The 27,969-nt window shown below is 46.2% G+C and overlaps 1 long non-coding RNA gene and 2 pseudogenes across 2 annotated transcripts; 2 read left to right on the top strand and 1 right to left on the bottom strand.

The window, feature by feature from the left end:
• Positions 1 to 220: 220 nt before the first annotated feature.
• Positions 221 to 1,026, top strand: LOC146396295 (coiled-coil-helix-coiled-coil-helix domain-containing protein 2 pseudogene; annotated as a pseudogene). The gene has a single exon (XR_014828485.1). The product of XR_014828485.1 is annotated as a coiled-coil-helix-coiled-coil-helix domain-containing protein 2 pseudogene (transcript).
• A 6,217-nt stretch (positions 1,027 to 7,243) lies between these two features.
• On the bottom strand, positions 7,244 to 21,719 carry LOC146396294 (F-box/WD repeat-containing protein 12-like; annotated as a pseudogene).
• Positions 21,720 to 22,207: 488 nt separating this feature from the next.
• On the top strand, positions 22,208 to 27,482 carry LOC146396293 (uncharacterized). The gene is made up of 3 exons (XR_014826471.1): positions 22,208 to 22,262; positions 23,106 to 23,236; positions 24,404 to 27,482. It is a non-coding gene; the product is annotated as an uncharacterized LOC146396293 (long non-coding RNA).
• The last annotated feature ends 487 nt before the right edge of the window (positions 27,483 to 27,969 follow it).

Raw genomic sequence — 27,969 nt, 5'->3', positions numbered from 1 at the left:
TAGCATCTTAACCATATTTAATTTTTCAATCCATGATCATAATATATCTCTCCATTTATTTAGATTTTTAGACGTCTTTTGATCTTCTTCATTCGCTTTTTTTTATTTTTAAGCATATAGCTCCTGAACACATTTTCAGGTTTATATCAAAGTATTTCCTTTTTCTTAAATAAAAGGTATTTTAAAAACAGATTTATGAGAAGCCGCCAGGGTCTTCTCTGAGTTTCTCTGTCTTCTAGGTTCGCGTTCGTTGCGCAGTTACGATGCCTCATGGAAGCCGAAGCCGCAGTTTCCACATGGCCCCTCCGGCTAGCCGGGCACCTCAGATGAGAGCTGCACCCAGGCCAGCGCTGGCAGCTCAGCCACCAGCAGCAGCTCCACCATCTGCTGTTGGCTCCCCTGCTGCTGCACCTCAGCAGCCAGGTCTCATGGCCCAGATGGCAACCACTGTAGCCGGCGTGGTTGTGGGTTCTGCCGTCGGCCACACGATAGGTCATGCGATCACTGGGGGCTTCGGTGGAGGAAGTAGTGCTGAGCCCTCAAGGCCTGACATCACTTACCAGGAGCCTCAGGGAGCCCAGCCAGCACAGCAGCAGCAGATTGGCCCATGCTTCTATGAGGTGAAACAGTTTTTGGAGTGTGCCCAGAACCAGGGTGACCTTAAGCTTTGTGAGGGTTTCAGCGAGGTGTTGAAACAATGCAGACTGGCAAATGGATTATCTTAATCAAGAAGCTCCATTGAAGACATGAAAAATCACCCCCCATGACCTGGTTGATTTAGCATAAAAATGTGATTGATCATGAAGATATAAAGTGTGAAATCAAGATTAAACCTCTCCTCTATCACTAATAGCTTTCGTGCTTCAGAATTGCAGTGGAGGAGGGTATTCTTCTGATGTGGAAGTTCATTGAGTATTGAGTTTGGGGCTGGGCAGATGTTTATGTGGCCTCTGAAACATGCTTTTCTGATGTTATTATTTGTGAATTAATTAGAATAAAGAGATTTTCTTTCAAAAAAAAAACAAAAAAAAACCAGATTTATACATTAATATTGTATAAATTGCATTTTAATTTCTGTATGTTGACCTTTTATTTTTCTTTTTCATTTCTGGCCACCCTGCAGCATATGAAGTTCCTGGGCCAGGGATCAGATCCAAGCCAGAGTTGTGACCTAAGTCACAGCAGCAGCAATTCCAGATCCTTCACCCACTGTGCTAAACGGGAGATTGAACCTCAACCCAGTTCTCCCAAGATGCTGCCGATCCCTGTTGTGCCACACCAGGAACTCCATATGTTGACCTTTTATTAGGCAACTATGCTAAATTCACTTGTTAAGTCTAGGAGCCTTTAAAAATAGACTCTAGAGACTTCTACTTTAATGATCATGTCATCCGTTCCAATCTATATGGTTTTTTCTCCCCTTGCTTTATCGTACTGGCTAGTCAGCTTATGATGTTAAAAATAATGTATCTTTGCTTTGTTCTTGATCCTGGGGTAAAATATGAAATCTTTCATACTAATCCTGATGTTAATTATAGATTTTTTTGTAGGTACCATTTATTAAGGAAGTTTCTTTCTATTCCTAATATACTAGAGGGGTTTTTTTGGGGGGTAGCACCCTGCAGCTTATGGAATTCCCGGGCCAGGGATCAGATCTGAGCCAAAGTTGCGACCTACACCAGAGCTGTGGTAATGCCAGCTTCTTTAACCCACTGTGCCAGACAAGGATCAAACCTGCATCCTGGCACTGCAGAGATGCTGCCAATCCCATTGTGCCAGAGGGAACGCCTACCAGAGTTTTTATGATGAATGGATTTGGAGTTTTTCAATTGATTTCAATTTTTTTTATATCAATTAATTTTGAATTTTTTTGTCCAGGGATCAGGATACTATAACTCACAGGCCAAATCCTGCTCATCAACTGTTTCTGTAGAGGCCATAAGCTAAAAAAATTTTAAAAAATGTTTTTACAAATTTTTAAAGGATTGTAAAAAGAAGAAGAATATAATACACTACAAAAACTGTATGACACCCAGTGGGCCCTAATTAAACTCAAAAGCTTCTGCACAGCAGAGGAAATCATTTAAAAAAAAAGACAACCTACAGAATGGGAGAAAATTTTTGCAAAGGACTCAACTGACAAAGGTTTAATCTCTAAAATATACAAACAACTCATACAATTCAATAGCAAAAAAACAAACAACCCAATTGAAAAATGGGAAGAAGGCCAAAAAGACATTTCTCCAAAGAAGGCATATAGATGGCCAGCAGGCACAAGAAAAAATGCTCAGCATCACTAATTATTAGAGAAATGCAAATCAAAACTACAATGAGATACCACCTCCCGCCAGTTAGAGTGGCCATCATTAACAATTCAACAAATAACTGCTGGAGAGGATGTGGAGAAAAGGGAACCCTCCTACACTGTTGATGAGAATGTAAATAGGTAAAACCAGTATAAAAAACAATAAGGTAATATCTCAGAAAACTAAATATGGAACTACCATATGACCTACTCCTGAGCATATATCCAGACAAAAAAAAATTCATTGAAAAAGATACATGCACCTGTATGCTCATGGCAGCACTATTCACAATAGCCAAGACATGGAAACAATCTAATTGCCCATCTGAATGGGTGTTTAGGAAGATGTGGTGCATATATACAATGGAATACTACTCAGCCATAAAAAGGACCAAATAATGCCATTTGCAACAACATGTATGTACCTAGAGACTCTTCTACTGAGTGAAGTAAGTCAGAAAGAGAAAGACAGACCCCATATGATATAACTTACATGTGGAGTCTAAAATATGGCACCAATTATCTATCTACAGAACAGAAAAGATCATGGACATGTAGGACAGAATAGTGTATGTAGTGGGGCTTGGGAGGGACTGGGATGAATTGGGAATCTCAGGTTAGTAGATGAAAACTCTTGCATTTGGAATGGATAAGCAAGGAGATCCTGCTGTATAGCACAGAGCACTATATATCTAATCACTTGGGATGGAACATGATGGAGGATAATGTGAGAAAAAGAAGGTATATATATGTGTGTGTGTGTGTGTGTGTGTGTGTGACTGGGTTACTTTGCTGTACAGCAGAAATTGACAGAACATTGTAAATCAATCATATTTTTTAAAAAGGTATAAGTTCTATCTCCAGATTCTTATGTTTTTAAATACGAGGATATATATGGCTATCTAGTTGTTCTAGCACTATTTGTTGAAGAGACCATCTTTTCTCCATTGTATTGCCTTTGTATTTCCTCAAGATCAGTTCACTATACTTATGTGAGTCTCTCTCTGGCTTCTTTATTCTGTTTCAATGATCTGTTTGACCGTTCTTTCACCAGTACCACATGGTCTTGATTACTATAGCTTTATCATAAGTCTTGAAGTCAGGCAGTGTCAGTCCTCCAACTTTACTTTCCTCCTTCAATACTGGCTATTCTGGGTCTTTTTCCATTCTGGATAAACTTTAGAATCACTTAGTTAATATCCACAAAATAAGGCCAGCATTTTCGAAGAGACTGCATTGAATCTATAAATCAAGTTTCAAAGGGCCAACATCTTGCCAATATTGAGTTTCCCATGCATGGACATGAAATATCTCTACATTTACCTAGTTCTTTATTTTTTTCATCAGAGTTTTATAGTTTTTCTTGTATCGATCTTGAATGAATTTTGTTAGATTTATACCTAAGTATTTGATTTCTTGAGGCTAATGTAAATGGCAATGTGTTTTAAATTTCAAATTCTACTTGTTTATTGCTACTACAAAGAAAGTGTTAGTTTTAGCACATTAAACTTGTATCCTGTGATCTTGCTATAAGAACTTATTAGTCCCAGAACTTTTTTTGTTAATTCTTTTGTATTTTCTATATAGACAATCATGTCATCAATGAACAGACAGTTTTACTTCTTCTTGTCCATCCTATATAGCTTTTATTTCCTTTTTGATATTACTGAATTATCTAGAACTTCTGGTATAATTTTGAAAAGGAGTGGAGAGAGAGGACATCTGCCTTATTCCTGCTCTGAGTAGAAAAGCTTCAGGCAACTGACCATTAAGTATGAGTTAGCTGTTGATTTTGTGTAGATGTTCTTTATCAAGTTGTGAAATTCCCTCTATTTCTAGTTTGCTAAGAGGTATTTGGAGAGTTAATCAAAGATATAAGGATGTATGAGAATTTCCATGCGGAGTTATTTATCATAGAAAAAAAAAGAAACAAATGTTCAAAAATATAGTTGATACATTAAGCAGGAAATTGCCCAGTTTTTAAATATTATGTTTCCAAACATTACTGTATGATGTGGCACAAAACCCTGCTTCATAATATTAGGTGCCAAATAGTAGAATATGACCTGCATATACAATATTAAACTAATTTTATTATGTTTATCAACTTTAAAAAAAAAGAGTGTTGGATTTTATCAGATACTTTTCTGTATCCGTTGATATGATCATGCGATTTTTCTTTTTTTTTTCTTTTAAGGCCACACCTGTGGCATATAGAAGTTCCCAGGCTAGGGGTTGAATTAAGCTGCAGCTGAGGGCCTCTGCCACAGCTACAGCCACAGCAATGCTAGATCCTTAACCTATTGAGCAAAACCAGGGGTTGAATTCACATTCTCACAGACACTATGTTGCATTCTTAACCCGAGCCAAATGGGAACTCCTAAATTTTCTTCTTTAGCATGTTAATGTGATGGATTACATTAAATGAATTTCCAAATGTTAAAGTGACCTTGCAGACTTGGCATAAATCACACATGGTTATCATGTATAATTCTCTTCATACATTTTCAGTTTCGATTTGCTAATATTTTGTTGAAGATTTCTGCATTTGTGTTCATGAGAGATATTGGTCCGTAGTTTTCCTTTAAGACTATCTGGTTTTGGTTTTAAGGTAATGTTGGCCTTGGATAATGAGTTAGGAGATGTCCCCTCTGCTTCTGTCTTCTTGAAGAGATTGTATAGAATTGGCATAATTTCTTCCTTAAATGTTTGAATTTACCAGTGAACCTATGTGGGCTTGCTGTTTTCTGTTTTGAAAGGTTATTAATTATTGATTCAATTTCTTTAATAGATAAAGGCCTATTCAGTCTTTTTCTTCTTGGAAGAGTTTTGGCAGATGTATCTTTCAAGGAATTACTCCATTTAATCCAGATTAATAGATGTGTGGACATAGGTTTGTTCATAGCATTCTTTAATTATCCTTTTAAAATCCATGGGATCTATATTAATGTCCCTCTTTCATTTTAGATCTTAGTAATTTGTATTTTCTCTTTTTTTCTTAGTTAGCCTGGCTAGAGGCTTATCAATGCTATTGATCATTTCAAAGAATTCGTTTTTTTTTTAAACTGAAGCATAATCGACCTACAATATTATTTTAGTTCCAGGTACACAACATAGTGATTCAATATTTCTATACATTACAAGATGATTACTATGATAAGTCTAGTTACAATATGACACCATACAAATTACAATATTACTGACTATATTGCACATGCTGTACATTTCATCCTCATCACTCATTTATATTGTAACTAGAAGTTAAACCTCTTAATCCTCCTAACCTGTTTCACTCAATCCACCACCTTATTTAGGAGTGTTTTTATGTTGTTCATATTTTCATTTGCTTTGTTTTTTAGATTCCACATATAAGCAAAATCATACATCATTTTTCTTTCTCTGACTTATTTCATTTAGCATAATATCCTCTAGGTTCATCCATGATGTCACATCCAAATCACAAGAGATTGCATTCTTTCTTTATGGCCGAGTAATTTTCCACTCTATATATGTAGGTGTATATACACACTACTGCTTAACTCCACTGCAGCATATTTATCCATTTTACTACTTAAGAATACTTGAGTTGTTTCCAATTCGGGACTACTATGCATGCTTCTATGAATAATCTTGTTCATATTGTCATGATTCTCACATACAAGAGCTTCTCAAAGATTCCTAGGAGTGGTGATACAAATATATCCAATATTACCATTTTATAACTAATTGTTTTCCAAATGCCAGATTAATATGCATTACCTCCAGTGCTGAATGAGTTCTTGTTGCAATATGCCTCACCAACACTCATAACTCTAAAGGTTTTCAATGTTCACCAAACTGAGTGTATAGAGAGGTAAAATACAATTTCTTGAATATTAATGATTTTAAGTAAATTTTCATTTTGGCCATTTTTATTTCTGGTATTATGAAGCACCACCTATTTTCTATTCTTTGTATGACTTTTTCTTATTGAATTAAAGAGATTTAAAATGATATGTTTAGGGATTTCCCATTCTGGTGCAACAGAAATGAATCTGACTAGGAACCATGAGGTTGCAGGTTCGATCCCTGGCCTCTCTCAGTGGGTTAAGGATCCGGCGTTGCTGTGAGCTGTGGTGTAGGTTGCAGGTGCGGCTCAGATCCCACGTTGCTATGGCTCTGGTGTAGGCCAGCGGCTACAGCTCCAATTAGACCCCTAGCCTGGGAACCTCCATATGCCACAGGTGTGGCCCTAGAAATGGCAAAAAGACCAAAAAATTTACTTTGAGTCATTGTATTTTTTTCATTTAATACTGTGAGATGTTTGTCACAGGAGGTTGAACTTGTCCCATACATACCTTGTGACAACTCATGGCTATGAGGTCAGTGATCTCACCACAGGTCACCCAGGTGGAGTATAAAATCTGGAAGCCCTTTCCTTACTTTGCAGGACTTATTCTGATAAGAAAAAAACATAAGTCATCACAAATTTCTAATTTTAAACCTCAACACAAAACTGCATTCTAACTTTTACAATCTCATCCCCACTGAGTCCCACTGCCACCTGGGTTTGGTAAATGGCTCTGGGATTGGGTGGGTTACAGAGAGAGGTAACAGCTGGGCGGTAGGGCTCATGGAGGCCCACCCCGGGTTTCACTGTGCATCCCTGTGGGACTTTGGGCAAAACAGCCTCTGCTTCATTTGAGAAATGTGGGTGATGCTAACTGCAGGTGGTGTTTTTGTACAGTCAAGGTGATAACACAGAGCATGGGATCTCTCTTTTTAAACAGAGGAAAGAGAATCTGAGCAGTGATTTGCCTCAGGTCCCCAGATAGTGAGGGGCAGGCTGGGCTAAGACCCCAAGTCCCATTTACATCCTTTCCAATGATATCCTTTAAAGTGTCCTGCTGGGAGGCCAGCAGGCCATTTTTTCAGGTAACAGTTTAAAAATCAGAGCATTTACCTGGCCCATCTGTGGGACCCACCAAGTCAATGACAGCAGCTCTTGAGGATGGGAAAGTTCTTTTCCTTGTTCCACACATACGCTCTCAAGGAGAGGTCAAAGGAACAGGTGATGACTTGACTCTGGTCCTTGAAATGAAAAACCAAGTGAGGCAGGGACGTGGGCTCCAAAGCTCAGAACCTTGACACAGGCAGGTGGGCGGGCGCCACGCTCACCACCCCCATGGATGTGATGGACCTCTGGTGGTCCTGAAAGGCTACCAGCTGCAGGCCCTGGATGGTGAAGAGCACCAGCTCTGACCTGGATACCAGTAGGATCACCTGAGAGCCGTGGCCCTTCATGATGTGAGGAGGCATCATGGTCTCTGGCAGGAGGAAACGCGATCTGTTGTCCTTTTTGAAATAAAGACACACAGACTGTCATTTCTTAGTAGCAGCTGCGGGTCTAGAACAGACATGCCTCACCTAAGATGGTGGAAAAAGCAATGGCTTTGTGGTCACAGCTGTGTTCAGTCCTGACCCATGCATTTGTTCCCCTAAGTCCCCCAGGCACCGGCTCTGAGATACTGACTGCGATGCCTCACAGGGGCTGGGAAGGCCCAAGATGACATGACAGTGGAAATGACCCAAGGATGAGGCTTCTGCTCTGCCTTCTCCCCTTCCCCATCTAAGACAGGATGATGTAAGAAATGGCCACATGAGAACTACGACTTTTATGACATCTGCCAAAAACTTGGTGAAGATACTTTTATACTGTATAGTGTTACTTGTTAAAAATTTTTTTTTATTTGATCATTTCCTTATGGAATTTAGCACCAGGAAAATAAAATTACCTCTTCTGAAGAATTCATGTGTTTTCTCACATCAGACAAAGGATTACATTACACATCCTGTATCCCTTTTTTCCTTGGCTGCCAGGAAGCTCAGAGTAAAATTTATGGTCAAATGATGACAGGAAAACAAATGAACATAATACAAAAGAAAAAATGCTAAGGACCACAGGGAAAGCCTATCAGAGGGATGCAGGGTTTGGGAAATAGAGGAGACAAAAAAGGAGATGGATGTGGGTCTTATTTTCCTACTGGATGAGGAGTTCATTAGGGAAGAGAGAGTTGTGGCTTTTATTCACCTTTGTGTGCACTCAGTGCTGAGAACAGTGACTCTGACCTAGTTGTGAAAGAGAGGGATGAATGCAGCAGGGAGACCAGTCAGGAGAGGGGAGAGAGTGGACCGTAGGTGACGTCTGAGGCCCAGGGCCAGGCACAGGGTCCACTACACAGCACACGCCCAACTGCTCAGCTGTTACATAAATCCCAACAAGAAAACCTTTGTTGGAGTTCCCGTCGTGGCGCAGTGGTTAACGAATCCGACTAGGAACCATGAGGTTGCGGGTTCGGTCCCTGCCCTTGCTCAGTGGGTTAACGATCCGGCGTTGCTGTGAGCTGTGGTGTAGGTTGCAGACGTGGCTCAGATCCCACGTTGCTGTGGCTCTGGCGTAGGCCAGTGGCTACAGCTCCGATTGGACCCCTAGCCTGGGAACCTCCATATGCCGTGGGAGAGGCCCAAAGAAATAGCAAAAAGAAAAAAAAAAAAGAAAACCTTTGTTGGCTCACTATGATTCACTGAGAGGAAAGAAAAGTGCCCCAAAGGAAACATGAGCAATCTGTGCTTGAAGCATCATAAGGCATGGAGGTGACAGCCCTAATACGGGGATCCTTACCCACAGTCCACTTGATCCCTGGACTTCTTGGCCCCTAGCTTATAGGTGGTGACAACAAACTGCATGCCATTGTCATTTCTGTGCATCACCATTAGCCAGGCTGCCTTGTCAGGGGCCCAACAGGCCCTGGACATCTGCCAGATGGGAGGCAGAAGGCTCATCCTCTGATGGACACAGCAAAGAGTGAGTGTGGAACACCTGGGGAGAGACTGCCACATGTCAACACCGTCTCACGTCTCCTCACCGGTGAGGGAGGGGACTTCTCCAACCTGGGAGCACTATGAAAACCGCTCCCACAGACCCAACCACCATGACCTTACTTGGGTCTTACAGGAGTGGCCTGTGCCACCTGTGGACCCTCCTTTCGTGACCACACCAACCACAAAGTGAGGTTAATCCAGCCCTAGTGTGGCCCTGCTGGGAACATGGTGGCACACTGGTCCCAGGGAGGGCGATGTGATGGGTGAATCAAATAAATGGATTTTCTGTTTTTGAGCAGCTGCATGTCACCATCTTGCTTTTGCCTCCAATGTCTTCCTCGGTAATTCCTCTCCTATCTCCTTGCAGGCTGCTTCCAAACACCCGCTTCTCGGTGCTGCCCATGGATCCTGTGCCCTCTCTCTGCTGGCTGCCCTCTTCAACCACCAGCCTCCCCTGGCTACAGGCTCCAGCACCGCCAGTCTGTCCTGCTCTGCCACTGCTCTCTCTTGCTGTCCTTCCTTGGCCACCAGCCCAAGTACATCTTAGAGATCTTCTCCAGCTGCCTGCTTTTCACCCTAGTCTAATTTTCAAATACAACCCCTGGCACTCAGAACGAACATCTCTGAGCCCATGAATCGCTGGCAGATGCAGCCCCTCACATGGGCCAGCTACGTGCAGGCCTCCAGGTAATGGATGCTGTCCCTGCACTGTCAGCATCTCCTCCATGCCCGGCCTGGACCCTCTCTTCCTCACTCTTGCTGAAGACAGTTCTCAGGCCACCAAATACCTCATGAGCCTTTCCACCAAGAAGTCTCTAAGGCCCCAAACCCCTTCAATATTGAACTCTGCCCTCTCTAGCCAGGGAGCTGACCCCTTCCAACCTGTGGGCAACAGGGCAGCATGGAAACAGCAGAGGCTCCAGGGAGAAGCCAGCATTGTGTTAAGTCAGCTGGTGGCCCGTGAAGGCCACCACTGCTCTCAGCCACCACCGTCACTCATCGTCATCATCCCCATGGGCTAAGGGGCTTGGTGTTACACAAAAAGCTGCCCCCCAGATGCACCCCACAAGCTTAGGGCACAGGACCTGCCACCTTGCGTGCACAAAGCCAAGTCCCGTGGGCAAGGAACACAGCCCCACTACTGACCTTTGGGCCCAAGTCTGAATGTGGGGTTGACGCAAACACCCACGGCCAGTCAGGAGAGCAAAGGAGACTGGCAGGGCTGTTGGGAAACATGCTCACCCTGGAGAGCAGCTGCAGCTGGGGCACCGTCAGCATGTAGAGTGCCCCCTCGGCACAGGTGGCCTGCAAGCCAGGGGACAAAAACTGAATAAAGAGCTAAAGTGAATCAGAGAGAAAGTGTCCAAGAATATAAGCGAGGAAGATCAAATAAACGCATAAATGAAGCTCCTAGAGAGGAGAAGTTAAATAATTAACAGCCTGGCATTTACAGTCCATGTACAATGAAACTTTCTGGAGGTAAAAGAAAACCTGAATCATGTACTGAAAGGGTATATAAACTCCTGGGAAAGTTGAGCTATGACGATACCTACAAACATCTATATTCAAGAGAATGGATCAAAGCAGAAAGGTGGGAGTTCCCATTGTGGCTCAGCAGGTTAAGAACCTGACTAGTATCCATGAGGAGGTGGGTTCCATCCCTGGCCTTGGTTAAGGATCCAGTGGTGCACTAAGCTTGTGGTGTAGTTCACAGATGCGGCTTGGGGCCCGAGTTGCTATGGCTGTGGCGTATGCCGGCAGCTGCAGCTCCAATTCGACCCCTGGCCTGGGAACTTCCATATGGCATGGAAGGAAAAAAAAAAGGGCAAAGCGGAAAGGTGGTGGAATATGAGAGGAAAGGTGCCAGGCACACGCCAAGCCTTAGAAAACAGGAGTAGTGATCCTGATTAGCAGAAGAGATACAGGATTCAGGCCCCAAGTAGGAAATGAAACAAAAGTGAAGACCCTTTGCCATGCTAAAAGCTGTAATTCACAATGAAGTAATAATACTTAGACATACCTAGGAATCAAACACCCCAATCACATTTACAGAGCAGATACAAGAAAGAGTGGAATGAAATTCACTGATAATTAATAAATTATGTGTTTAAATATATTATTAAAATAATAATAATAATATGGTGGAGTTCCCATCATGGCTCAGTGGTTAACGAATCTGACTAGCATCCATGAGGACACAGGTTTGAACTCTGGCCTTGCTCAGTAGGTGAAGGATCCAGTGTTGCCATGAGCTGTGGTGTAGGTTGCAGTCGTGGCTTGGATCCCACATTGCTATGGCTGTGGTGTATGCCAGCAGCTACAGCTCTGATTAGGCCCCTAGCCTGGGAATCTCCATATGGCATGGGTGTGGCCCTAAAAAGCAAAAAAGAGTATGTATATATATATATATATATATATATATATATATATATATATATATAAATATAAAGAATAATATAATTCTCAGCCTAAGACAAGCCAAGTAGATAAAAAGTAAATAAATATGACATAAACAACATAATTAAGAATGACTAGGAGTTTCTATTGTGGCTCAGAGGGTTAAGAACCCAACTAGTATTCATTGCAGGTTTGATCCCTGGCCTTGCTCAGTGGGTTAAGGATCTGGCATTGCCACAAGCTTTGGTGTAGTTTACAGATGCAGCTTGGATCTGGCATTGCTGTGGCTGTGGTGTAGGCTGGAAGCTGCAGCTCTGATTTGACCCATAGCCCAGGAACTTCCATATGCTGCAAGTACAATCTTAATAAAGCAAAAAAAAAAAGAATGACTACCTTTGGACCTCTGCACCCTAATAATGGAGAGCACAGTCCTCACAAGCACACACAGTTAGAAAAACTGAATAAAGGTTGGCACAAGATGAAGAATATGGGAGTTCCCCTTGTGGCTCAGCAGTAATGAAACCAATTAGTATCCATGAGGACATGGGATCGATCCCTGGCCTCGCTCAGTGGGTTAAGGATCTGGCATTGCCATGAGCTGTGATACAGGCCGCAAATGTGGCTCAGATCTGCTCTTACTGTGGCCGTGGTGCATGCGGGCAGCTAGAGCTCTGATTCAACCCCTAGCCTGGGAACTTCCATATGCCATAGGTGGGGCCCTAAAGAGAAAAAAAAGAAAGAATGTGACTGGTTGCTGCAGAGGTGCAGGTGTGATTCCTGCACAGTGGGTTAAAGGATCAGGCATTGCCACAGCTGCAGCTTATATTCAACACTTGGCCCAGGAGCTTACATATGCTGGGCATGCAGCCATAAAAAGAAATAATTTTTTTTAAACTTTATGTATGGTGAAGTAATAAAAACAATATCCTCTGGTCACAATGATATAAAACTAGTAATCAATAGCAATATTTAACAGACAAGACATTAGTATAATCACAAAAAAAAATGGGAGAAAGTTCGTATACACAAAAAGAAATAACACGGGGGAAAATTTTTTAAGCAGAGGGAATTTAAAGAAAAATTATCAAGAGAATATTCTACAGAATTGTGTGCATAGAAAATTGAAAACCTAGATACACTGGGTAGTTTCCTAGGAAAATACAACATATCAAAATGATCTTAGGAGACAGAAAAGCCTGAGCAAACCAATTTCTATAGAAGACAAAGAAAATTACCCCACAAAAAAGTATCCAGCACCAGATGATGAAAACCTACAGAAATGCGGACATTTATGCCATGTTCACTGCTTCTTAAGATATTGGTTGTCCTGAAATCAATCAATAGATTCAAAGTAATCAAAATCCCAGGAAGCAGTTTTGTAGAAATTGACAAGCTGTCTTGAAAAATTTTAGGGAAATGGATATATTTTCAAAAAAAATGCTGGAGGTCACAATTTAACTATACTTTGCAGGAAACAAGACCCTGTGCGACCGTCATAAGGCCAGACATACAGATAAGTGGAAAGTGACCCACACATTCAACATATAATACATGTGACACAGACAGCTGATATTTTCATAAATGAAGGTGACGATGTAATTCGATGAGGAAAGGATGGTCTTTCCCACAAATTCTGGATATCCATTTGTAAATAAAAAGGACCCCTGGAGTTCCCTTGTGGCTCAGTGGTCATGAACCCGACTAGTATGCATGAGGATGTGGATTCAAACCCTGGCCCTGCTCAGTGGATTAAGGATCTGGCACTGCTGGGCGCTATGGTGTAGGTTGCAGATGTAGCACGGATCTGGTGTTGCTGTGGTTGAGGCATAGGGTGGCAGCTGCAGCTCTGATTCTATCCCTAGCCTGGGAATGTCCATATGCAAGGGTACAGAACTAAAAAAAAAAGCAGAAAGAAAGAAACTTGACACTGACCTTGCTCACAAATATAATTCAACTTGAAATAAGCCACTGACATACACAGAGAACATCTTCGAAATAATGCCTGGGACAGGGGAAAACTCACAAAGCTGAGCCAAGGAGTCAAGGTGCTGCGTACGCATTTGGAGGCCTTTTCAGGTTGTTAGCAGTTCAGGACACTGTGGGTGCAGAACTGAGGTTGCCTGGCCAGCTGGGGCCAGGGCCAGTTCTTGCTCCCAGGCCCACCCACAGCATGGTGGCCAGCACCTGGTTCACACAAGGCCCCCAGACCTTTGAGTCTCCGACTTCGTCTTCTGCTACCAGCCAGAATAAACCCTGTGCCCTTAAAGCACTCATGGAGTTAGAGCCCACCCAGGTCATCTCTCTTTAGCTGGGTAACAGAAATTTCTCATGATGCTATAAGCTTTGACCACTTCTCCTGAAATTCCACACGTTTACTCAATATATTTTTCGGCCGTATATTGAGGTGCATCCTAAAGTAGCATGGCTGTATCTTCCTGGGAGGTTGACTTAATTATTATCTGGAGATGACCCCTAATATCCAGGAAAGACTAGGACCTTCCAGCCCTCCCATCTAGCATTACTAGCTGGGTCAGCTTGCTTCTGGTTCTCATCCCCAGGGCACACCATTTTCCCATCCTTCTATTTATTTATTTATTTATTTATTTTGCTTTAGGTTTTATTTTTCTGTTGTAGTTGATTTACATTGTTCTGTTGATTTATGCTGTAAAGTGACTCGGTCATACACACACACACACAAATTCTTTTTTTCACATTGTCAGCTTCCATCACAAGTGAGTGTCTAGATGCAGTTCACTGTGCTATACACCAGAATCTCACTGCTTATCCACCCCAAATGCAATAGTTCATTTTCCCATCCTTTCAATTCCACCCTTCCTAAGTGTTCTGTTTTAGATGAGTCTTATATTAGTTTCCTAGGGCTGCAGTAATAAAATCAGTGGCTTAAAAAACCAAAAATTTAGGAGTTCCCACTGTGGCACAGCAGGAATGAACCCAACGAGTAACCATGAGCACATAGGTTCGATCTCTGGCCTCAGCAGGTTAAGGATCTGGTGTTGCTGTGAGCTATGGTGTAGATCGCAGATGCAGCTTGGATCCCGGGTTGCTGTGGTTGTGGTGTAGGCGGGCAGCTACAGCTCTGATTTGACCCCTAGCCTGGAAACTTCCACATGCTGCCAGTGTGGCCCTAAAAATAAAGCAAAACAAACCAAAAAAGTCAGCAAAAGTTTATTCTCTCACAGTTCTAGAAGCCAGAAGCCTCAAATCAATAGCCAGCAGGGCCATCCTTCCTCTAATGGCTCTAGGGCTATCCTTGGCTTGTAACAGCAGATCCAGGGTTGTTTCTGTCTGCGCCTGGCTTCTCTGAGTGTGTATCTCTGTGTCCTCTCCTCTTCTTACAAAGATACCACCCATGAGATTAAGGGCCCAAACGAAATCCAAGATGATTTCCTCTTGAGATCATTAAGTACAAAGAAAAGGTACCATTTCCAAATAAGGCCACATTCTGAGGCTCTGGCTCAGGCTCAGCACAGCCACAGAAGCCTCTCTGCTATGACAGAAATGACCTCTTCAGGATGCAGGCAAGCCTGGCCATCTGGGGCACATTCTCCCAGAAGGAAGTAGCTTCCTGCCACCCTCAGACCCTTGCCACAGGCAATGACACTAGAGAAGGCCACCCTATGAGTACATGGAGAAAGAGAATTCTCACACTGTACAGCACTGCCAGCATCCTATGCCATGGGCACTTCTAGAGCACTGCGCTTCCCAGATCCCACACAAAGGACACAACCAGCACTCCACACAAATGGCTTACCTTCAGGTTGTCCTCTTTGCCTTCCATCTCCGCCAACTCCTAGCCCTGGAGGTGCATGTCCACACTCCTGGGCCATTGCCAGTGGTATGGCCATGCGGCCAGCAAGTGCAGAAACAAAACTCACCCAAGGTTTCCCCTCTGGGATGAAGACCTCAGGACCTCTTGCCTCCCAGACACCCCAAACAGAAACAACCGTAACATCTGTCTCTGCACATTCCAGGCACCCTAAACTCCTGACTGACAGGGATTAAGACACTCACTTCACTTTACTGTTTCTTATTTATCTATGTTGTTTTTTAGGGCCACACCCACAGCATGTGGAGGTTTCCAGGCTGGGGGTCTAATCAGACCTACAGCTGCCAGTCGACACCATAGCCACAGCAACATGGGATCCGAGCCATGTCTGCAAACTACACCACAGCTCATGGCAATGCCAGGTCATTAACCCACTGAGTGGGTCCAGGGATCAAATCCACAACCCCATGGTTCTTAGTCAGATTCCTTTCCACTGTGCCATGATGGGAACTCATTTCACTTTAAAAACACACAACCCTGAGCTCTTGAGCAAGTCACTGAAGGGAACCTGCCCCCATCTGCTAGCTTAGATGCCAGGCCTCACAGAGCACCATGTGGCTTACCAACACAAGTTCAGGTTCAGGGAAATGAAACATGAGGCTTTCAGTCATCAAATATCAGAAGTGAGTCATAATAAAGGGTTGGAGTCCACTTTCAATATTTGACAGTGATAGCTTTTAAGGCCCATCCCTCTCTCTTCCCCAGGGGCAAGCTGATAAGGGGAACCTGCAGAGAATTCAAACCAGGAAATCCTGGCCCAGGAGTGAGAACACTCCCTCAAGCCCCACTCCCCAAACCTCTGGGAAAACCAGAACCTGGAACTCCTCCCTGCTCCCTCAGCCATTCCCAGAGCTGCCTCCTGGAAGCCCACCCTGCTCTCTAAAGAACAGATTAACCTTTCACACCCCGTGGTCATGTGTGGCATCATCAGGCTTGATAACCAAGGCAAATTTCGGGTCTGGGTGGATCCTGCCCCACCACAAGACACATTCATCTTCCTCTCAGGATTCAGAAGCTATATGCTATATACTGTTCTTCTGGGAGTTAGACGAGAGATTACTGTGTGTAGCCTGCCTTATAAAGGATACTGCTAATTGTTCATTTAATCTTCTCGGATAATTCAAGGAACTTGGACTTTTCAGTTCCTCATAACCTTCTCCAAACCTAAATGCTAAAGTCACGTAGTTTACGTCTGCATATAGTTAACAGTCCACAAGGCATTGTTGGTGCTATTTTATACAGTGGATATTAATTTAGATTTCCTCATGTTTCCTTCATCATGGCCGTTGCTCATCAATCCTTCCTGCTTCTCTGAAATTTAATCTGTGATCCTTTTCCCTCTGCCTGAAGAAGTCTCATTAGTATTACACTGAAGGTAGTTTTATTTCCTCTGGCTACTGTTAGGTAGAGTTTTCTTAGGTTTCCATTGTCACAGGTCACTCTGATAGGTCTAGCTGCAGATTTATTTTTATTTCCCCTGCTGGGGGTTTGCAGGGCCTTCTTGATTCCATGGATTAACATCTTTGGTCACTTCAGAAAAACATCTACCATCATCTCTTCAAATGTTTATGTCCCCCTGCCTCACCTGCTCCTAAGACATCAAATAAATAAATACTAAAATTTTGCATGGATCCTTGATGGCCTTGTCACTGAAGTGTGGTCTGTAACCTGATAGCATCAATATTCTGAAGAAGCTTCTAAAAAACTCAGAATCTCGGATGTCCCCAGGGACCCAGTGGATCAGAACCTTCACTCAAACAAGATCCACAGGTGATTCACACCCCATTCAAGTCTCAGAAGCACTGGTCTCTGTCTCTCAGCCTCTCTTTCAACTAACCACTCCTGATACTTTTATCTTCCAGTTCTTTAATTGTTAAATTCTTAACTCCTTAAGTGATACAGAGAATGCACATGGAAAACCACACAGAACTTAAACACAAGAGCTCAGTAAGTGATCACAAAGTAAATATTCATGTCACCACCCAAGTTTAGACGCAGAACACACCTGGTGGCCCACGAGCTCCCCTGACCCTCCCCAGGCTGTTTGTGAGTCAACTGTCCCCTGTGCTGCTAAATCATCCACTGAGGCCTAACCTTTGTTATTTGGTTTGAGAATTTCTTTCTACTTGGTTCTTTTCCAAATCTGTTATACCATTTCTCATGGCTTTAAATTCTCTTGAAATGTATCTCCCTGAGCATCAGAACCACCACAGGTGTGCTGTTGTCTGTGTCTATTAACTGCAGTATCTGAAGCCCCTGGGGCTCTACTGACATTGCTGTTGATGCTATAGGTTCTAGTTCACATTCTTATCTCATGTGCCTATTTACCTTTAAGTGTGTGTGGAAAAGAGAAGCCTGGGGTGATGTTATCCTCTTCCAGAAAGGATTTCCATTTACTCCCTCCTGGTAACTGGGCAGCTGCAGCCAACACAGGGACTGTTCCCTTTCAGACATGACAACCCTCCCAAAGTAAGATGATTCACAGGGCCCCAACCCTTGTCTATTTGTCTGTCAAAGCTCTGCTCTGCCTCTTAGCCTTGGAGTGAACACCTCCAGGGCAAAAGCAGCCCCCGTGTCAGGTTCAGCACTTGGAATCTTGGCTTAGAAACTTCACTCTTTTTGGCTCTTTGACTTGATGTATATTCTAATTTTTCTAACTGTCCTTCACCAACAAGTAAGTGTGATTCGTGTGGTCTGCCATTCCCAGGGGAGAACCACAGCACTTCCTCTTCATCTAGACCATGTATTCCCCAGTTGCTTTTTATTTACACTTATTATTCCAAAGTCTCCTTTAAACAACTACAGAATTGTTTATAACAAATCTGTCATCAGGGGAGTTCCCGTCGTGGCGCAGTGGTTAATGAATCCGACTAGGAACCATGAGGTTGCGGGTTCGATCCCTGCCCTTGCTCAGTGGGTTAACGATCCAGTGTTGCCGTGAGCTGTGGTGTAGGTCACAGACGCGGCTCAGATCCCGAGTTGCTGTGGCTCTGGCATAGGCTGGCGGCTACAGCTCCGATTAGACCCCTAGCCTGGGAACCTAGCATATACCACAGGAGCGGCCCAAGAAATGGCAAAAAGACAAAAAAAAAAAAAAAAAGAAAGAAAGAAAGAAAGAAAATCTGTCATCAGCTCCTGCTTTTTTTGTTTATGAGCTTAGGTCCTTTACAGAGTTAGTTCTGTTCACATAGGAAACTGTCCTTGGATGCCTGCCCATCCTGATGTCTGGGAGGCCAGCTTGCCCACACTTTCAAAGACCTCTTCCCTCTAAGAGGATTATGCTGCCCCAGGTGAGGGCTACTCCTTGATCTGCTAGCACACACTCACTTTCACTCTTTCTCAGGAGTCAAATGCTCCCTCCCAGTGATTAAGAATCATCTCTCAACCAAATGTCCTCGCAACAGGCCTTCATCACCTCAGGCAAACGCCTGCATCCTGTCCAACATGCTTCAGTTTTCCTTTAAGTTGGGCCCTCACACTGGAGTTCCTGTCATGGCACAGCGGAAACGAATCTGACTAGGAACCTTGAGGTTGCAGGTTCGACCCCTGGCCTTGCTCAGTGGGTTAAGGATCTGGCATTGCCATGAGCTGTGGTGTAGGTCCCAGACACAGCTAGGATCTAAAGTTGCTGTGGCTGTGGCATAGGCCAGCAGCTGTAGCTCCAATTCAACCCCTAGCCTGGAGAAGCTCCACATGCTGTGGGTGTGGCCCTAAAAAGAAAGAAAAAAAAAAAGGAACAGCTGTTACATTGGGCCCTCACTGAGACTTGAAAAAGGGGAGCATGCAGTAGTGAGAAGGAACTGCGAGAGGAGGAAAGACTCTGAGGGAGACCAGGAAACAGAAAAGCTGGGGTGTGCAGACAAAATGTGCAGGTAGGAGTTCCCACCATGGCTGAATGGTAACGAACCTGACTAGTGTCCATGAGGACACAGCTTTCATCCTTGGCCTTGCTTAATGGGACAAAGAGTCCAGCGTTGCTGTGAACTGCGGTGTAGGTCACAGATGTGGCTAGGATCCTGTGTTGCTGTGGCTTTGTGTAGGCCAGGAGATGCAACTCTTGTTCTACCCATAGCCTGGGAACTTCCAAATGCTGCATATGTGGCCCTAAAAGCAAAAAAAAAAAAAAAAAAAAAAAAAGAAGCACAGGCAGCCCATAAGGCTGGACCTCACTGTGAGAGAGCAAGAGGCTGCAGAAACTGGGCAAGGAGCAGGCCGCCAGCATGCTAGAGTTGAAGGGGGACGAGGAGTCTGCCCTCTTGTGGCAGGCAAGAAGCTAGGGGGACAGAACAAAACAGGGTGATCACTTGGTCTGCCACATGGAAGGCCTGGCTTGAGATGCCACCCAACACGGCAGGTCTGATGCAAGTGTCCACAGACCCTGGGAAAGAGCAGAGGCTCCTGAGAGTGGGGTCACTCCTCAGCAGGAGGGGGCCCTCTGGAATGTCACAGGCCTCCAATGCAGACGAGGAGCTAGGCAGGCAGAAGGAGGCCTGCTCACACCTGTTCTCTGCTTTCCATACTTTGATCAGGCCCTGCTCATCCATGGTGACAACCAGCTGCAGTCACGGGTAGGTCACCAAATTCACCAGAGCCATGGGCTCTAAAGGGCTTGACCAGACCTCCATGCCCTGGGCAACAACACAATGAATGGAACAACTTAGGGAGGGCCCATTTATTTCCTAAATGCTATTTTCATTCGTTCACCCATCACCCACTGTGCACTGGGGACATACAGCCAAAAAGGGTCTGATCCTCATCCTTACAGGAAGCAGAGTACAGGAGCCAAGAGACACAGAGGTAATACTCCACCACAGAGGAGAAGGTGTGTCCTGTCTCACGGAGGAGAGCAGAGTCTGAGCATGGGTGGGGAGACACCTGGGGGCTGGCCCCCCATCACCAGGAGCACTGAGGGTGGGGTGGGGTGTGATGCTGGTGCAGTCTGTCTGAAGCACTTCAGTGGTTACCTACAGCTCAACTGAGGAAGGCTGGACAGGGAAGCAGGTCCCAATACCATCCCCTGATTGGGACCCAGGCAGGACCCAATACCATCCCCTGATTGGGACCCAAACTATGCTTAGGACCTGAGTCATGCTCAGGGCTTGGGCTGCACACAGAGAACTTCCACGTGGAGCATCTCGTTCAGTCTTTGGGGACCCCAGTTTTACAAAGAAGCTAATTTGGGCTTGTGGATGTCAACAGTTTCTGTTGCACGTCTGCAGCTGCCCTGCTCAGAACACCCTCTTTCCCAGGGCTGTGCCCAGCAGCGCCACCATGGGCCAGGCTTGGCCAAGGCCTGTGCCCTGTCATGGCCATTGGCAGAGATGGAAACAACTGATTCCATGGTCTCCCCCAGGATTCTGAAAGCTGGAATGGCACAATAAAAAGCACGGGTGCCAGCAGGCCCATGGCACAGGGCATCCAAGAATCAATACTGTAATTGCTACTTCAGTGTTTCCCAGCACTTTCTCTCCCACCTGGGGTAATTACGGTTCTTTTTCTATCTTGTGCTATTGTGCCAGCATGATCTTTGTCCAATCATGACATCCCAGTGTTCTTCCACTAGTTTCCTTCTTCCCCTTCACATCAATATTCAACAGTTGATTCCTGCTGGTTAAACAGCAAGACCATCACTGGGAGGAGCTCAGCACTGGTGACCAGCTCATGTCTCAGAGAACAGAGATTATTCAGAAAGAATAGAGGTCCTGTCATGGCTCAGTGGAAACAAATCTGACTAGGAACCATGAGGATGTGGGTTTCATCCCTGGCCTCGCTCAGTGGGTTAAGGATCCAGTACTGCTGTAAGCTGTGGTGTAGGTTGCAGATGAGGCTTGGACCCCACATTTCTATGGCTATGGCTGTGGTGGAGGGGCAGCTGCAGCTCTCATTCTACCCCTAGCCTGGGAACTTCCATATGCTGCAGGTGCAGCCCTAAAAAGACAAAAAGAATAAAAAGCAACCGACAGAACAACACTATATGATACTGAAAACTAAATATAGCAAGACTGGCATTCCAGAATTCTCAAGCACATCAATGCACAGTTAGCCTAAAAATAAAAACATCACACAAAGACTCCCTCCATGTTTGGAAGAGCTTTCATGTGAACAGTTGTTTTCCATCATCAATGACTAAAACTAAATATACCTCCTAGTTGTCAGTCAGTAGCCAGAAGATCTGATACATATATCTTGGGACAAAAGAAAAGATGTCACGTTCCAAAGGAGGAACAAAGAGAAAACATTAACAATTTAATGATTAAAATATTTTCCAATTTTTAAGTTTAATTGTTTGAATTTCTGGACTTCCGTCATGGCGCAATGGAAACAACTAGGAACCATGAGCTTGCAGGTTTGATCAGTGGGTTAAGGATCCAGCATTGCCATGAGCTGTGGTGTCGGTCACAGATGTGGCTCAGATCCCATGCTGCCATGGCTGTGGTGTAGGCTAGCAGCTACAGCTCCAATTCAACCCCTAGCCTGGAGAAGCTCCACATGCTGTGGGTGTGGCCCTAAAAAGGCAAAAAAAAAAAAAAAAGGCCCTGTTTGGTGGGGGGGGGGAACCCCCTCGGTAGGCCACGCGGGGAGGCAGGGCCTCGGCAGGCCGTGACGTGGGGGGGCGGGGCCTCGGCAGGCAGCGCGCGGGGAGGCGGGGCTTCGGCAGGCCGCGCGCTGACAGGGGGACCCTCGGTAGACCCGTGCCAGGGAGGCGGGGCCTTGGCAGTCCTTGTACGGGGGGGCGGGGTCTCTGCAGGACGTGTCCCGGGGGCGGGGCCTCGGCCGGCTGTGTGACTGGGGGGCGCGGCTTCTGCGGTACGCGCGCGGAAGAGGGGGGGGCCTCGGCAAGCCACGTGCCAGGTGGGCAAGGCTTCTGCAAGCCGCGCAAGGGGAGGCAGGGTATGGCAGGCCCTCCGCCGGGGGTGCGGGGCCTCCGCAGGCTATGTGACTTGGGGGAGCGGATTCTGCCGGCCGCGCGGGGAGGCGGGGCCTAGGCAGGCCAAGTACTGGGGGGGCGGGGCTTCGGCAAGCCGCGCGCGGGGAGGCGGGGCCTCAGCAGGCCAAGTGCCCAGTGGGCAAGGCTTCTGCAGGCCCTGCGCGCGGTGGGGCTGGACCTCGGCAGGCCGCGTGCCAGGTAGGAGAAGCCGCCGCAGGCCCTGTTCCGGGGGGGGCGGGGCCTCGGCAGGGCGCGCGCGGGGGGGCGGGGCCTCTGTAGGCGATGCGACTGGGGGGCGAGGCTTCTGCAGGCTGAGCGGGGGAGGCGGGGCCTTGGCAGACCGTTTCCTGGGGGGCGGGGCCTCGGCAGGCCGCGCGCGGGGAGGCGGGGCTTCGGCTGGTCGCGCGCTGACAGGTGGGGCCTCACCAGGCCGCGTGCCAGGGAGGCGGGGCCTCGGCAGGCCGCGCGCGGGGAGGCGGGGCCTCGACAGGCCATGTGCCGGGTGGGCGGGGCCTCGGCAGGCCCTCTGCCGGGGGGCGTGGCCTAGGCAGGCTATGTGACTGGGGGTCGAGGCTTCTGCAGGCCGAGCTGGGGAAGCAGGGCCTAGGCAGGCCATTTCCTGGGGGGGCGGGGCCTCGGCAGGCCGTTTCCTGGGGGGGCGGGGCCTCGGCAGGCCATGGGAGGCGGGGGCAAACGGCTCACACCCAATCCCAGGCACAGCCTAGTTCACAGTCCGCTGCCATCTTGAATCGCGGTGTTGCTCTTAGTTTCCTCAGGAGCCGTTTTTAACGGCTGGCGCAGCTGCTTCCCTAACTGGGGTCTGCAGTGCAGGCGTGGTGTCTCTGCACTGCGCCCTGCAAGCAACTGAAACCTGGCCAAGCACAAAGGAAAAGAAAAGGTAGACTTTGCTTTATTTCCCAGACTGTACTTTGATGAGCAGGGAATTGTTAATGGGCTTTGTAGGTGACAGTTGAACTGCTGAGGAGAAGAAGGAGGCCTGGGGGGGTAGCAGAGGAGTCCAGGGCGCCGGAAGAGCCAGTGGGGAGCAGGTGGTGGTGCTGAGGGAGTGAGGGGGCGGTGGGGACGACGGAGATGAGATGTGAGGGTGGTGGTGAGATGGGGAGGATGGCGATGAGATGGGAGGGTGGTGGTGAAGTGGGAGGTCGGTAATGAGGTGGGAATAAGGCGGGGTGGATGGTGATGAGGTGAGAGGACAGCTAGAGGAAGTGGAGAAGGGGCTGACTGCAGGGCCAGCAGTGAGAGGGCTGTCACACAGCACAGGAATCTTGACAGGCATCCAGCTTGAGAGGAAAGCCTTCAGGAAGGAGGGGCGTTGGGTGTCATTCAGATGGGCCCAGTTATGGTAGATTGAGGACGTTATCAGCACTACTAAATATCAAATAGACAACCTACCAGCATCTTTTACGAACCTGTAATGGAAACGAATCTGGAAAAGACTAGATATACACATGCAGGGGTATAATGGAATCACTTTTCTGCACACCTGACACACAACATTGGAAATCAACTCTACTTCAATAAAAAAGTTATTCAGGAGGGGACAGGAGCAGAGTAATAATTAGATTATTGTGGTGACAGTCGCCAACTTCCAGCCCCCTTTGGTGCTGGGCTCCTCCTTCGTCCTCTCACAGGTGCGAATGCCTCTGACCCTCTGCCCAGACGTGACTCTTGCTAGAATGTCCATGTTAGAGGGGCTGTGACTCTTTAAAAGGAATTTTTCCCAGGTGGGGTCCCCAGGGTCCCAGGCCTGGCTTGCCAAGAGTGGTCATGAGGGGCCAACTCTCACAAAAGCCCTGGGACTGAGAAGGCCTGCATCAGCTTCCACTTGGAGCCATGGAGGTGGCCAGTTACAAATGCCTTTTTAATGTTGCTCCCAACACTCTGTAACATATCAGGCCATTGCTTCAGGTAATTTCATCGTGAGGCCACTTTCCATTTTATTTCATATTTTCCTGAAGGGGTATTGTCCTTGTCAAGCAGACAGGAGCTGATGAGGTGAGGGATCGTAAATATGTGTCATAACTTTGTAAAATTTCTTACCCAGCTCCCTCCCATCATCAACTCAAGACCTAAGATACCTGAAAAGCATCTCTTCTCTTCTCCTTTTTCTTCCTCTGGCTGGTCCTGACCAGAGGGCCCTAGTGAGAGCGGCTCCTGATAATGTCAGGATCTTCTTCGGAACCTGCAGCATAATTCATTTTCTCCGGAATGGATGTGGAGCCTCCCAGTGCTTCCAAATTGGGCTGCACCAACTCTGAGACTTCTGTGTTCCATTTTCTCAACGCTCCAATGAATTGTCAAGACAAAGCTTTGTGTCAAGATAGAGAAGCATCTTTTCCCAGGCCTGCATTTCTGGCTGGGAAACAGGAGCCCAAATCCTAAATGTGTCTATTTGGTCAGCTTACAGTCCAAACAGCGATTTTGGAAATGCAGAGTTTGCAGAGCCTGATGCCTCTCCTGCAGTTTAAATCTGCACAGTTGTCACCAGTTACAGACTATGGCAGATGGCTTGCAGTGTGTAGAGGAGGACGATGGACAAGGAATCAAAGAGAGAAAAGAGCAGCACATGTCCTGGTTCAGCTCCTCCAAGTTGCCATTAAAAGTGCATAATTTCACCAGACTCTAGCCTCAAAAATCCGTGGTCAATTAAAAGCTGTCTCCGGTCAATGGGTTGTGACACAGAGTTTCTATGTTCTAGGGACACCTTCTACCCTTTAGACAGACTGCCTTTCGCCCTGAAAAATGGCATCCAAAGCCCCACTGTCAGCTAACAAGTGTGTAACTTGCATTGGGGGCACCTTCAGGTTTCATGGCATTTCCTGTCTCTTCACCATGTATAGGCTATGCGTTAAAACTTCCAAAATCCCCTTTTCTATTCTCAAGGGTTCCCACACCCCAGATGATGATGGAATCCGCAATTATAACAAGCAACTTCCAAACAAAATTGAGGGCCCTGCTTTCCTTACAACCATTGCTCTTTTCCCTATAATTCTTCAAACTGGCCCAAGACATTTTAAGGCTGCTGTCTTTGGCTTCTGTGAAGAAAAGAGTGTCTCCTGGTTTCTTCATCTGCTGAAGATGGACTTAGTCCCTTCTCATTTCTTAACCTAAGCTGTGAACTTTTGCTAATGATGGTTTGTAGTCTGAGCTCTCTGGGGTCCAGAGAGAGCTCTGCAGGTGCCTGTCAAATGCTCCACCTGAGAAAGACCAAGCGAAGCTAAGTCAAGCACCATGGCTTGACACAGCTTTCCAAGTTCTGCAGCAGAACAGCAACCCCCCACCCCCACCAGGAACAGAACCTCCCATCAACAGCTTCCTCTCTCCCCCTGGGTTTCTCCCAGTAATTTTTTGAAGATTGCCCGGGGCTGCCAGCTTCATCTGCCTTTTCACTTGGCTCGTTCCTCCTCTCCCAGCTATTTGCTAAAATACAGGGTTTCCTCCCCCTCTTGTTAGAACAAAACTTGCTAGGAAGTTGACCCTAATCTTTGAGGCTTCCTTGTGTTGTCCCAAAGCCTGTCAGGTAATTTGTAAGTTTGTTAGTTTAAGTGGCAGAGCTAAAGGCTTTTCTCTAACCAGCTAACTGGTTTCCCCTCTGCCTCTGAGCAAGCTTCATACTAGAGTCAGAGATGTCCAGGCACAGCCTTCTGAGTACACTATCCTCTTGACTTTGAAATCTTCACTGGGCTTTGCCTGCATCTATGCTGGACGATGAGCCTCGGCAACACATGAGGACTTCCATGCCTCACTGGTCAGCACCACTGTGCTGCTGGGCTGGAGCCTCCATCCTCCATTCCTATATCCATGCCTACTTTTCAGGCTCACTGGTGAAGAAATAGGATGAGGAAGCAGGAAAGGATCAGAGGCAAGGAGCATGGTCTCACTGACAGTCCATAAGCCTGAATATCTGAGTTTCAGCTCCATTTATGCAGGTTTCACAGCTGAGAAACTGAGCCCACCCAATCCTCATTCTGTCTTCACACCACAAGGCTGGCATGGGCAGAGTGCCATCAGGAGAGAACACAGCTCCCACCATGGAGAACCCCTCTAAACTTGCTTGCACCAAAGTCTAGTTCCAACAGCATGTGGCCCGTGGAAAATGCAGCTGCGGTCAGTAACAGGTTCTCAGACAGCCTTGCCCTTGCATCCTAGCTCCTGGCACATGCTCCTTCCTGGTTCGCCTACCATGAAGCATGTGACCCCTCTGATGAAACACATATGTGATGACTGACATCCTGGGTCTCTGCCCATGGCAAGTAGGCCCCTGCAGTCACTGGACCACAGTTCTCCCCCACCAAAGGACCCTGCAGGCCATGGAGCACCATGGCTTACAGCAGGGTTTAGGCCCCCATCACTAATGTCATCCCACTAAGTATGTGCCAAGAAGACTCTTGTTAAGCCTAGAACCTAATTTGATATGTGGAAGATCCATCTTCACATAAGACCTCAGACTGGTGACAGTTTGGTTTACAGAGAGAGGGTCACAGTCCCAGAGGAGAGATCTACCCAGCAAGGGTGCTCAATGAGGAAGACAGAGCTTTATCCCCTTATTCCTGCAGCATCCACCCTTGACCTTCATGGTTCACTTTGGTCTCAGGCTTTCTCCCAGTGTTGAAGTGAGGGTGTGGGTGTTGTCCTGTACCTCTCCTAGGTCTTAATTATACAGCCAGCACTCAGCCTCCTCCCACACTCTGGCCCCTCAATCAGCCCTGGACACTTAATGTGGTTATGACAGACATGCAGCTGCTGCGACAGCCCCTGCCAAGTGACAAGACCAGCCTTCCCAGTGAGTCCACTCAGGACCTGAGGCATTGCTCAGCTGGCTTGCTGCCTCCAGCAGCACTCAGTCAGGTGATGGTCCTTCCTCACCCAGCAGAGCCAGGCTCTCCTGGACTGTTAACATGGAATTTGGAGGGAATCTTGTGCCTCAAAGAGCATCACTCTTCTGGGGAGAGAAGAGGAATGCATGTGACAATATTAAAGCCAAGGCTGTGTGGTGAAAGTTTAATAGAACAAATATATGGCTGGCTGGCTGAAGAATGATAAAATCACTCTGATGATGAGGACTTTACTGCACTGGTTTCCAGACCCTTGTTTGCTAAATAAATTTATTTACTTGGACTCCAAGCTACTGGGTGACCTTGGTCCAATGACTCCACTTCCTCCAGCCACTGTTTCTTTATTGTAAACTGAGAGGATGGGGCTCTGTGAGTGATTCTCAGAGTATCCTCGTACTGGGGGAGGAAGTCTCATATTTTTGGAGCATAAATACTCTCTACCAGTTACTGGGCATGTTTTCAGGGGGTGCAGAGTTGACCCTAGTCTTGTTGCTCTTGTGCTGGTGGAAGGAAGCCATTGTTGCTGCCTTCCAGGACATTGTTGTCCGATGGGGAATGTGTGATGGGCTCTTTCTAAATCCCCTGACCAACCCCTCCCCCTGGTCAAATAAATTCCAAAACTATTTTAAGAAACCTCTGAAAGACTGACATGAAAGTATTTGTACTGTAGATGTCCCCCAGATGATTCACTTATTGGTTGATGAATTTTAGAATGTGTGATTAGATTTAGTCTAAGATCATAAGTCCTTTCTTATGAAATGTACATGCAGCTAGC

Source organism: Sus scrofa, chromosome 14, assembly GCF_054392235.1.
Source record: "Sus scrofa isolate SSC_HxYL_T2T_F1_AM1 chromosome 14, Sscrofa_HxYL_maternal_Yorkshire_Landrace_v2.0, whole genome shotgun sequence".
NCBI classification, from domain to species: domain Eukaryota; kingdom Metazoa; phylum Chordata; class Mammalia; order Artiodactyla; family Suidae; genus Sus; species Sus scrofa.
Note: the sequence above shows the minus strand (reverse complement) of the source record. Positions and strands in the feature narration are given on the sequence as shown.